The 14307-nt window shown below is 29.2% G+C and overlaps 1 protein-coding gene across 5 annotated transcripts in view; it reads left to right on the top strand.

Annotated features, from left to right (window-relative positions):
- The window catches only part of mino (glycerol-3-phosphate acyltransferase mino), a 138619-nt gene that overhangs the window by 47094 nt on the left and 77218 nt on the right, over positions 1-14307 (top strand). The gene's annotated exons all lie outside the window — the stretch shown is intronic.

The following is a 14307-nucleotide window of genomic DNA, read 5'->3' as shown; positions in this document are numbered from 1 at the left end:
TATACATAAGGGAGGATTGATCATCCCAACTAGTAATAAACACGTCATCATCACAGGATTCGTAGCTCACTAGGATGAAGTGTTGGCTAACCCTGCGTTTACCAACTGAAAATAGAGATTGACTTCAACTTTATAATTTTTATATTGATTTATTTAATCACAGGTTGGTAAATAATAAAATAACGTTGCTTACTCATATCTCCCTAAAATTAATTTTCGATAAAAGAAAATTACCATTATAGGGATATAAGCCGAATCATATCATTTCTCATAGGAATCTTTAAAATTACTCCTATAGTTTTATACTATATATTTCAAAATATGAAAAGTCCGATGAGTGTGGTTACACAAATTGATATTTCCATTGCGTGGACATAGTTTGAACCTGTTACAGGTAATTTAATGTGTACGCGAATGGACCTAAGTACTATGGATTAGGTAGGGGCATAAAGCCGGATCCATACTTTTGTCACTTGCCACAAATCCACTAAAATACTTACAAATGCTTGGTAAACAAAGAAAGTAACGTTATTCAAACACTTGCATGCTTCAGAGAGAATGACATTGATGTTGGACTTTAGTCGGCTATTACCTTTGATTCATATTATTTTCATAACAGAAAGAAAAAAAAAAGAAAGAGAGGCAACGCGAATATCGGCAAAGTAGCTGGTTCATGATAAAAACGCATAGAAATGGAATTAGATAACCTATAACTTCAACTCTCGTTATTACTTTATTTGAACAAAGATATAATTTATTCATATATGTATTTGTGCTTTGTTAAATCGAAAAATTAATTTCTGAAGTTAATTGACAAGGTTTGAAACAATGTATTTTAAAATATTCAACCTTAAACTAGTGTTAATTAGTGATTCCGCTGATTATAAAAATTATTAAATTTATTAAAACACGGAGAAGACGCATCTTTATCTCCCCCCCCCCCAACATGGTCACATCAGACAAATAGGGTAGGTTGGGTTTTCTTACAGGCAAGGTTTAGGTTTTCATTCCATAAATTAACCCCTCAAGCTAGTACAGGCGCCGCTGCAGACTCAAGTTTGCAAAGGTGACTACTCAACTCCATCGGCTATAAACTTCCAAAGGTGTATCTGTTGGCTGTTCTAAAACAATACCAAATTCCAGCATGTGGATGCAGCATGAGCGCTTGCCCAAACATCCTTTGATATTTCTAATCTTCCTTTTTTCTTCTTTAGTTATTCATAAAATTCTTTAATATTTTTTATTTATATATTGTATATTATAGCTAACAATGAGAACTGGTAATTGTTTTCGAATAAACAAAATTAAAGATACTTTATAGAATGATTTTTTTGAAAATTTGGAATTCAAGCCGTCAGGATTTTGCAATGTGTATAATTCCTATTTGGTATTAAATAACATTTAACTACTTATTAAATTACTGAATTTAGTCAAAATTGTAAAATCGAAAAAAATGCGAAAAATCGATTCATACATTCCAGGTATATAACCGCCTTAAATATATAACACACACAGATAAATAGATAATTTTGCGAGAGTTGGTCATTTCTACTCAGAGGACTTCAAAACGTGTTTTTCGGTATGAAAACTGGATTTCAAAATTATGCACGATGGAATACTTCTCCTTACTACATATTCCATATATTGAAAAAGATAAAAGTAAAAATAGCTTTCAATTTATTTATAGCAGAATTTTCGTCCAATAAAGCCCCTTTGTTCCATAGCTTACGTTGCCACTAATTCATACAGCTCTGATGAAGACTTCAATTGTGGGTCGAGAGGTCGTCAATGAAGAAATTGTTGAAAACTATTTTTTTCTTCTTGATCACAGCCCTGACCATCTCCTTCATATTTTAAATAATATGTATCGATATTAATTAAAGAATTGATACATGAAAAGTAAATATTAAAATTATAACAATAATTGATGTAATACAAAATAATAATTCCTGCCCTGTTTCAGTGTACAAATATAGATTATTTAGGATCTATTTTATGTCAATATTTTTCTTATTTATTTCATAAAAAACTATATCAGGAATAAGATAAAGATGTTTTTTGCATTTCAAAACATTTTATTTTCATCTTAAAATAATAGCACAATTCATCATCGTGGCAGGATTTTTTCACTAGTTTAAAGGTCGATGTATTGTTATGACATTGCAATTTAAGATAAGATGGTTACAAAAAGGTTCAATGATTAAAGACCTTGTTGTACTTTGTACAACTTCGGATCATTAATAAAAAAAAAAGAAAAATTGGTTCGTATTAGGTCATTACATCTTTTTTTTTAATGTTTCATCAAAAATGTTTCAATAATATTAGATAAATTGAAGAATAGTATTTAAAAGTATAGCAAAATGTTTTAATTCAAGAATACTAAAACGTGTAAGTTTCGAGAATCTAGCCAACACATTTCACCTAGATTCCAAACTCATTTCGACCCAACAAGATCTAATGTATTTTTAAAATTTAGTTATAATTATGGATGGAAATTTTATTTTTCACATATTTATTTATACAGCTTCTAAATATATTTTAATGTCTGAAAGGGACATTTTTAACGAGTTTAAATTAAATTTATTTTACACATTTTTAAATATTTCTCTGTTTTTACTTTTTTATATATAGTTTTTATGAGTGCATATTACTGCTTTGCTTGAATAGTGGTACATTTCACAAAAAAATTTCATTTTATTTTTTAATTAACCTAGTTTAATTATATAAATAGAACAGTGAAAAACGCATAATAAATTACTTCAGATTTATTTTTTTTAATACAAATTAATTTTGTTTGGAAATTATAAAAAATTGTATTTTTACAAATGATTTTTCAATGTAGTTCTTGCATAACTTGCCGGTTTTGGACAGTATTCATTAGCTTACAATTATATAAATGTTTACAAAAAAAAATCTCTCCTCAACTCCAAATTTTCTATTTAAAATTTTAATATTCTCTTAGCTGTTCGTAGGATTTCATTAGACGTGCCTACTATTCTTCATTAAACTGTATAGCACAGCCATTTACGGCTAAATAGGTCAGAGAGTTCGTGGATGAAATGGTTAAATTCGTATAAATAAATGAGTTTATTTTTTCAAATATCATAAAAACTACTACTCCTACGAAGATGAACATAATTAACTACTTTGTAGTAAATTTAACTATCTTTAATTTGAGCGCTGGCAGACATCTGTACGTCCAATGATTTCTGAAATGAAATTTATCATAAATCAAACTTATTGTCCGAAGAACTATAAATCAATTTATTTTAGCAAATATGATGAAAACTACTATTCCTACGAAGGTAAAGGTCAAAAACTTCTTTTTAGTCCATTAAACTAGTTTTAATTTTAGTGCTAATAGACGTCTGTACGTCACATAGTTCCTGAAATATAGATTTCTCAAAATAAATTAACTAACTACTAATCTTTCAGTAGATTTTTAAGAAATGTTGCTTTTTAAAAAGCTATATCTCGAGAACCATTGGACGTAAATAGCTATTTCAGGGCTAATATTTCAGCAAATTTACTCTTCTTTAAATAATGTTATCTTAGATTTTCTAGTGTTGTTGGTAGTTTTTAAGATATAGAGCTTCGAATGAAAAATTAATGTTTTTTTAAGGTTTTGAAACAGCCGCCATATTTTATTCCCCCTACTTACTTGTTAAAAGGAAATCAAATTGTTATAATAACCATACAAACCCCACCAGATCGATATGCTAATTAAGAAATATAAAGTAAAAATATGCTTCATTACATATTTATGAGAAAAAAAAATACATATTTATTTATTATGACTTTTTCATCACATAAATATAATATCCCTATTTATAATAATGATGAAACGTATTATTCTGTTACTACAGTTAGCCTTTCGGGATCATTTATCAATTAATTTAGTTATCCGACCTCTGAAACCATTCATAATGGCCAGTAGCGGAGGCAGTTGGAAGCGAATTATTATGCCAGTTGCCATCCACGAGTCACCGACCCGGGAACCTCTAGCATCCACATCAAGCTCATCGCATACATTTACGAAAGTTAGTTCGAGAACATATCTTGTTCAAATATGCCAATGAAGTAATGTAATAAAATAAAGTTACTTAAAAAAATTATTTCTAGACTTATATACCTGAGAAATAAATTATTTAAATATAAGTATTTTCTAAAATGGAAGAGGTTAATAAATAACAATAGCCATAATTGATAAAATATTTTTTATGTTTTTTCTTTTTTTCTGTTACCTTCTAATTCCACTCTTAAGACTGTGAATATTGATAACTATATTCACAGTGGTGTAAAGTACGTTTCCATTAACTTGAAAGTAATTAAAAACAATACAATTAGGAAAATTAAAACTTTTCAAATTAATTCTCCTAAGGAAGATAACGTTTAATTAATAGCGTAAATTTAATGGCAATGTATACAGCACCACTGTGAAATAAGCCGTCGACATTTTGATTTTAAATACGTCCCTCCTTTACTCGAGTATTGTCACTTCTGACAAAAAAACTTCTGACGTATTTTTTAGATTGTATCATTGACTGTATTTAATTTTTTTCGGCCAAAGAAGTTTTGAGACAGTCTATAGGGAGATTCCAGTAAAGAAAATAACCCCAGTCTACGATATAATTTATGAAATACTTCAAACAAAAAAAACAAACTTTTTTTTCCAGATGTGCTACTATTCAAGCAAAGCAGCTATATGTCCTGACAGCCTGAAAACATTTTAAAAAGACAGGAAAAAAACTTTTATATTCATCAAACAGAATATAAAGATTTGGAATTGTTATAAACACCAACTACATTTTTGGTTAATTGTCAGAGTCATTAGAATCTGAATTTTACGTGTCTTTACATTTTAAGTTCTTTCTTCACTAATTGACAACAAACTGTCATATTTTTGTTTATGTTTAAAACTTTATCTGCTGACCTATGTCTATAGCAATTATTTTAAAGCATTATATTTCTTATAAAACACTCTAGAATCGTCCTTTTTGAGGTGACATTGTATTCTTCCATCTATCTGCAGTTGAAATTTGATGAGATAATAAAAACATCGGTACAACCTTTGAAGTTTAGTCGTTTAGTTTTCATGAAATAAATTAAATAAACTCTGAATACTTGACTCTATTTTTGCAAATTTTACCTCTAACTAACGTGAACAAAAAGAGAAGAAGAATACTTTGTTCCTTGGTCGATGGAGATAAAGCTATTAAAAATGTAAACAGTCCATAAAGCTGTCGGTCATAAACCTGAACAGCTTGACATCTGGAACGCAACTGTAACTCCATCATGAATCCATAAAACTTTGCACTTAGTCCAAATCATGTATTTTTAGTTTAACACGGGTTTTACACTTTGGGTACTTGGTACTGCTATTATTAATGGTCTTATTTAGATAGCATTGATATTAATCTTTTAAATGTGATATTTCTTTTTAAATAAAATCATTTTATCCAATTTAACAATGATTGTTGTGATAAATTATAATAGAGGAGGTTGACTGTGATTAAAAGTTTTAATTTTTAATTTAATGTAAAGAATTGACAAAATAAGGTAATTATGGACTGTAATTGATGACCAGAATAGCCTACATAAAGTTTTTTAAAATTGATGTGGTTCTAAAATTGTATTAAGATTATCCTTGATGGCCGAAATGTCGGACAATAAAGAAATATAAATTGTTTTGAGACTAAAATTGGATAAAATTTATTTATTTAAAAAATAATAACCAATCTCAATAAAGTTTAAAGATTACATATAAGGCAATGCTTCTACTCCTTCATAAATATCACAAAAATAACTCCATCTTATACTTATTCTAAAGTTTACCTCGAATTTGGATTGGGTTGTTTCATAGGTTTTAATTGTAATACAGACGGAACGGTCCCAATATTAGACAGTAAATATCTCTATTATTATGAATATTAAAAGTTTTTTTCAGATTTTAACACAATATATATTATAAATCATTTCAATCGTAAGTGTTGTTATGTTCGTCCTTTGCTTTAAGAGTGGTAAATAACCTTTTGAGGTCAAGAGTAAATAAATATTTTTTTATCCGATCGATTCAACAATCAGTAGATATTATTTTAAGTATATTGTTATTGTTTTTTTATTAGCTCGTTTCGCACTACTGTTAAAATAAAAATTATCTGTTCTGAATTCCAATCTCGAAACTTGTCCTCAGAAAACGGTTGTTCACACTTTAACTATTCAATGTCATATGGTATTTCTGACGCAGATAAAATATGACCTTATAGGACGGTAGCTGACAAGTTAAACGTTCATAAGACGTTTGTTCCAACACGAGTCAGAACTCTCATCAAATTCGTGTTGGGACAAGCCAATTGTAATACCCGGCCAAAATATCAGAATACCTAGTCCTAAAATATCAAACTGCAATAGACACTGATTGTCCAAAAAATTAGCAAGATCATAACTGCGATGGTACTGGTTCCATTCTGGCCTTCACTTCTCTTTTTCGTGGCGGTCCCACGGAATGAAAACTCGATCCTCCCAACCTAACTACAATAGGTTGGTTACCTCTAGGATAACTCCACTTGTAAGATATGAGTAGAGGAACAAAAAAAAAATAGCCCATTTTAAACTTATTTTTTACGAAAGTATTAGAATTATGCTCTGTATCGAAGGGCATCGGATGGGAGTAGAAGTATATTTTATATCTATTTCATAACTTCTACAATATACTTTTAGATTGATTACGTGACTGCAACAACTTGGGGCGAAGATCCCAATCAAATACAAAAAAAAAGCAATCAAATACAAAAAAATATAAGGTGAAATTTAGGGAAAAAAAAAAACCTCTGAAATCCACTGCAAGTTCAAGTAAGTTAATTGTATGTATCGATATATACTTTGATAAAAATGGATTTTGCCATCTAATAAATAAATAATCAGGCATTTTGGAAACATATGCATATTGGGCAAACGTGCCCGGGGATCCGAGAGTTCTTGGTTCAGAACGTTTTGAGTTCGATTCCCACCTAGGTCAGTCAAGTTTTACCTTACAAAGGCCCCAAGAAATAAATCTTGACACTACTGTTAAGATATATGTATCTTCGATAAAAACATTCCTTTTTAAGTTTCGAGGAAAAACTGGAGGATTAAAATAAATTCCAATAAATCCCACCAAATCACATTTACCCTTCGTCTTGCCCTACAGTGTCTTTTAATAATACCCCACTTATTCCTGTTGAACAGATCCGTTACTTAGGACTAAATCTGGACAAACGACTGACATGGAATCCTCATACAAGACTGAAAAGACAGGAAACTGCTCGTCGATTCCGACTATTACAAAATTTACTAGACAAACGGTCCAAACTTCCAACCCATTACAAAAGACTGATCTACATGACTATTATAAGGCCTATTTGGACATACGGAGTTGAGCTATGGGGCTCCACTAAACCATCTAATTCCTCTCGAATCCAATCCTTACAGTCCAAAATCCTTAATGCTCCTTACTTTGTCACAAATCAGATCATCCATCAGAACCTCAATGTCCCCTATGTTGCCGATTTGGCCAGAACCAGATACCAATCCTTCCATAATAAACTTCCCAACCACCCAAACCAACTTGTTTCTAACCTGGCTTCTCCTTCACTACCTAATAATCCTCCTATGCGTCTGAAAAGAACATGGCCTAGAGATCTTTTCCTTTAGAAATGTTTTTGGAGTTCTATCAATGAGTAGATTCTCCACATGTTTTTATCATGTCATAATATCACTTACAGCAAATTTACTTGATGTGTATATATGTATACAGTTGTAAATATCAATAAATAAATTATAAAAAAAAAAAAGTTTCGAGGATCTCTTGAATATCTATGTGTATTTACCATATAACATTTCGGCACCTCCAGCGGCTCTCGTTGGATCAAATGAGCTTAAATTTAGTATATTGGGTTGTTTTATAGTGAGATATATACCATAAAAGTTGGAGGGGGGGGTGAATTAAAATCAAAATGTCGTCTAGACCAAATGTTTTATACCAGACTTATTTTTGGTGGTATAAAATAAAATTTAAGCTAGTTCCATTTTAACCACGTCCCCCACAGATAATCGCACGAGGACGACCAACGACACTACGATGACGCTATTGTGAATTGTCGCTAATTGGTGGTGGTAGCTACGTTCTATTCTTGTAATACTATCAATAATGCTGGCTCAGCAAAATGTTTGATACTAGTATTTAGTAAGTCTTGGATGTAATGAGTCAACTTTAGGCACAACGGCTGGCGAAATAGTAGTAAGATTATTGAACGCTTATCGACTGCTTCCCTAAAAGGCGTCGTAATTCACAACCCACTGTCGTGTTTAATATTACTCAGCATCAGATTTATTTATTTATTTATAATCAGGTTTGATATGTATATTTATATATAAATTTTTAGTGTTACAATAACGATATAAATTTAATTTCAACAAATAATTTGTTGAATGATGAAAAGATAGTTGACCGTGAATAATTATATCAAGAGAAGATGGTTGTAGTTGAAGTCAGAATATAACTCAAATAAAAACTTATTTATTAGTGCCAACGTTTCGGCCAAAATTTCTAGTCTTCATCAGAGCTAATAACAAAACAAAGATAACAACCAATGAATAAAAGAATATATAGCATTATTCATTGTTGGTTATGTTGTTATTGTTTTAGCTCTGATGAAGGTTAGAAATTCTGGCCGAAACGTTGGCACTAATAAATAAGTTTTTACTGATTTATTTTCTTCACTGACCGCACCCCCCCCTCCAACCATCTTCTCATATAATTTTTTTAGTACTTTTTAAAACTTTTTCACAACACATACTGAATTTATCAATGCTCACTTTAACAAATAAGTATTTCAATGATCTTATGATAATTAACCTTACATTTGAAAATCATCTATCAAAAGCATCAGAATTATAGGCTAGATTTTTTCATAAGTATCATTATGTGATCTTAATCCAAAGTTAGTTCACTAGTCTTCTCCGGCAGCGTCACATAATCTAATAAGAAATCTGATAATTACACTTTTTATTATATTTAATCCTGAGAAACTGATCATTCGACTGAAATACGTTAATCACCTTGCGCCCTTCTAAATTTGTACAAAACGTGTAGTCCTATTTTGAGTTTTCAAGTAAATGTGTTTTTATTTCGTGACGCTTAAAGGACGAAGGAAATTTATTTCTTATCATGAAGGGCAACTTAAGCACTCTAAATCTTTTTTTGGTGTTATATTTATTTATTTAATTTTCGCTAACAATGAGGTATGTTAACGTACTTATAAACATTGTCTTCCACCAGGAAAATTTACGGAAGGCCTTAGTTGACTAATTAATTGTAATATTATGCAACAATAATCTCTCTTGCTAAACAGGATCTACGGGTTATTTTATGCACGGATGTGATGTTAACTTAGCATACAGGAAACTCGAAGAAGTTCGTAAACCTTTACATATCTATGTATTAAAGTCATAAAAATCAATAATGTTCACAGAGTTAGGTATTTTTAGAGTTAGCGTTGTCTACAATTACAATAAATAATAAATGGTGTCTATTATTAATGAGACTTCCGTAGTCCTCGCATAACATTCGTTGAATTTTCATCTTTATTTAAATGATATTCGATTCTTCAACTAACAGTGGTAAAATAAGTTACCATAGACAATCAATTCAATTTTTTTTTTTTAATTCTATTTTTACAGTACTCATAGTCCAAAAATGTGATTTTTGACATTGGACCGGCGATACTGCATAAGTGAAATGTTATTTATTTTAATAAAAACAAACAAGTAATTAGTGACGTGACAAATTACATTAAAATTCTGCACATCACGAACATGATGACGTCATATATTATTGTGACCATTGGTGTTTTGAATTCTAAAATGTTTTATTGGTGAAGGATTAATGTTTTTAATTGACGTGTACAGCGGATGATGATTAGTAATCTTTATTCTAAAAATAGCTATATCTTTAAGAAAAATATTATTTATACGTTCATAACCTAATGTTGATAATTGAAGAAAAATATTATTTATACGTTCATAACCTAATGTTGATAATTGAAGAAAAATATTATTTATACTTTGTTATTGTTATTAAGAGTTTACGTTATGATTAAAATCAATCCTCTTGAACGTATAATCTTAACTAATTGTTGGATTAGGTAGTCCATCAATGTTCTCTCGTTAAGATCATATCTGAGTGATTCTCATTTTGAGTATGTTATTTATTTAAACAAACAAATTCTATTTTATTTTTAAAATAGGGATATTTTCTTAAATTTATGAATATCCTTATAAAGTGGGTATAGCTATAATTGGTTAAAAACCTGTCGGTCGAGTGTGATTAAGACCAAATCACCTTGTACAAAAGTTGGTCTAGTAAAATAGTACATCCTTACAAATTACTGTACCCCTAACACTTCATGTGTTATACCGGTGGAGATTTAATTTTTTTTTTTTTTTTTTTTTTTTTTATGAAAAATATTAGAATTCGGAATATATGGACAGAATAAATAAAACACTCCAATTAATGAGAATAATCTCAAACAAAGCCATTGATGTACACTTGTATTTACATTTAAATTTTATATAATATTATAAAACCTTACTGGTTTTTAAATAACTATTTATTTATATTTAAAAGTTTATGAAATTTTACCCCTTTCTTGCATTGTAATTTACGAACAATAATATTCATTTTTATAATAGAAAAGGCTTTTTTGTCAGAACGTATGCCTGTAAATTTTAGTTGTTACTCTTAAACACCTTCATAAAGTGTGTATATTACATTAAGTTATAACGTATAATCTTAACTAATTGTTGGATAAGTCCATCAATGTTCTCTCATTTAGATCATATATGAGTTGTTCTTATTCTGTATATGTTATTTATTTAGCATAAAAATTCTATTTTTTTAAAATATAAATTTTTTTTTTAAATTTATAATTATCAAATATTAACATATGGAATTATTGTATACAATAAATAAAACACTCGAATTCATGAAATTAATCTCAAACACAGGAATTAATGTATACTTGTATCCATTTTATATATCAGAAAACCTTGCTGGTTTTTCAATAAATAATTTTTTATAATCAAATGTTTATGAAATTGTAAGCCTTTCTAGTTTATAATTTGCGATAAATAATATCGTATTAATGTATAACATCTTCATATTTAAAGTTTATATATTAAGTTCGACCGTTAAACGAAAGAAACCTAATATTTTTCAAGCTGTTACTTTCAACTAAAATCGCAGTTACTACTAAACGGTGGCAACATATGAAGTAAAAGTGAATAGTTTAAAAATATTTTTTGCACTAGCGTTTCGTTTAGTTGTAAAAATATTCACAGAGTGGTGAATACATTTAAAATAAATATTTATATCATTTGCATTACATTTTGATATCTGAAATATTTAATTTGAAAAAATGTATTATGTAGTTAACAAACAATCTAACAGTTCTGTGCATCTTGACATTAATTAAATACCATTACAGACGCGATTTAATTTATTTATGTAAAAAAAATAATTAACGAGTAGTTTTTAATCAATTCAGTAACGTATGGTTATTATTTTGATCACATTTCAATGCCACTTATTGTCTTATGGTGATTTACAATATTTATATTTTGTTAAATATTCCGAGTATCTTTTGTTATGTAAATAGTAAATGCCATCACGAAATTGTAATTTAGACTCAAGACTAATTAAACACGAAATGTTAGTTTAAAATGAAATATGGGAACTGTACGGGTCCGTAACTGCTTCTTTAGGACTTGTGAAGATAATATATTTTTTGCTTTTTTTAACATTTCTTAACGATTTGAATTTACGTGGTATTAGAAAATAGGTATAGAATTATTTTTTATGGTTTTCAAACATAGGGAAGTCGGTAAAAATATTATTAGACCGAAAATAGGCAAATTGAGTTGTGTTGTACTAATTGTGGAACATTTTACTGTCCTTCCTATATAGTCCCTTTATATTTTTTTATTATTTTAATTTATTTTTTTATCGTGTAATATTACATTATGTCCTATATATTTATAGACAATAAAGAGGTTCATTAACACTCATAGAGCTCATTAACACAATATGTACAAATGATTATAATGATGATAAAATAAGAAACAGGAAAAAAATATTATAATATTAATAAAAAAAATAAACTTAAAGTAAAATAACATCTTAGCACAATCCTTGATCTACTAAAAAAAAGTTTTAGTAATATAATTATAAAAAATTTATACTTTATTTATATTGCGCTATATTTTTTTTTCCTCTTCTTGTTTTGTTGTTTATTCTTTTTTTTTTTTTCTTTTTGCTTTGTTTTATTTCGTCTTATTTTTTAAGTATATAACTGTAAACTTTTGTGTAAATATAAATTTAGTATCTACAGTTATCAATTTTAATGTAATAACAACATGCTTATAATTTGCATAGATTATGCTCAACCTATTTAAAATATACGCCTCGTCTGTAAGGTTTATGTTAGAAGATTATATACATATATACTTTCAAATAATTTTAGTTTCAAATACTTTAGGTAAGAAACTTACGTAGAAACTAAAAGATACATAAGATCATAGTGTCCATGTGGGCAGTACTATTTATTTATTTATTTTCGGGATCACGTACATAACCCAGTACTACGCCAAGCTATCCACCCTTCCGATGCCAGTATTTCCTAGCTTCCTTTTTATTCCAAGTTATTAGTACTCAACGCCCCTCCTATATCCTAGAAAACCTGCAATTCAAATTCCCAGTCCAACCCCGTACTACCAGGTCCCGTTTATCTGACATCTATCCTCCACCTCACCGAACTGCTGCTTTTGATAAATCGTTTTTTACCTGAACAGCATATTTCTGGAACTCCATTCCCTTATGTTATATATCAACCCTTTTCTCGTTTAAATCCCTTTTATTTCACTACCTTTTGCTTCACCATTCTGACCCATTATTATAATTGTACAGATATGTTTGTAATTAATTTTTTTTAATTAGTTAGTTTTTTAATTAATATATTTTTTCTCTCTGTATATAAGTTATAATTAAGTGTGGCCACACTGTTTTATGGCCAATAAATGTTATTGTAAAATTAAAATTGCCTTTGTAATTGTTTTAAAGGGACCTAGTCCCAGGATAATAAATTATTTTTCATTTCATGTGTCAACGCTTCATAGTAGATGTATTCTGTCTAATGCAAATAACATAAGCTCTGTGGTCTTAAATCCTTAAGAAATAAAGATTACTTCAACACGATAGATAACTCATGTCCTTATTAACATTTATTCCTGGCTGATGAACTTAAGAGCACTTTCTAAAGTTCAAACACCCTACCATCCGATCCTATGAAAAAGATTTTTTTTTTAAATTAAAGAACGAATCGTTCCGAATTAGTACCACAAGACATTAATCTATGATCTGAGGATTTCACTCGAGTGATTAATAGCCAACAACTCAGCTCTATAAATAGTGAACTGTAGCAGCACCCATAGCTCCCTTCTGTTCGAGACCTGTCAATGTAAATAGATTTTCATTTACCTTTTTGGAGTCGGTTAAGACTGATGTTTTAATGCAATATTCGAGTATTTGAGGCATTCTCTATATTAGTATTTTCGCAGTTACTGTTTTATACGTTTGTTTGAATTTTGACGTTCTTTATATTTACATTATCTAAATTGTCTTTTCCCGATATCGTAAGTAAGAAGAGTGTTTTTCTTGGTAAAGAAAATCTCAATGCCAAGATAAAAAAAATATTGAACCTCCGAGTTGATGAGTCCATTTGTACGGTGAAATGTATTCCCTTATCTCCTCCTGACGCCTTACCTTGGGTAGGAGAACTTTTATCAAAGCATTTTCTGAACCATGTGTAGTAAACAGAATATTTGTATTATTTCTACAAACTGTCTTTTTTTCAACACTATGCTATTTATACAATGTAAATATTTTTAGATATAAAAAAAATCATCTAATCGGAGCAGATAGGACTTGGATTCTGTACCCATGTTTTTTTAAAATGATAACTAATGTCAGGACAATGCACATTTAAAAGATGATTAAATGTTTTACTAATCATAGATAAAAAAACAAAAACTTTTAATGGGACCAATATTAACGAAGATACAGCAAATAATTTCAGTGGGTGAAATGGGGCTGATGTGGAAAGGATTATGAAAAATTGCATCAGTTGCATCTGAAGACATGAAATTATGTGTTGAGGTCTTTTAAATATCTGCTTAATGCTATTCAGAATATTTAAATATCTTTGAAGTATA

Source organism: Halyomorpha halys, unplaced genomic scaffold, assembly GCF_000696795.3.
Source record: "Halyomorpha halys isolate HHAL.00 unplaced genomic scaffold, Hhal_1.1 Scaffold547.1, whole genome shotgun sequence".
In the NCBI taxonomy this organism is placed as follows: Eukaryota; Metazoa; Arthropoda; class Insecta; order Hemiptera; family Pentatomidae; genus Halyomorpha; species Halyomorpha halys.
This window is presented reverse-complemented; position numbering and strand designations above follow the sequence as displayed.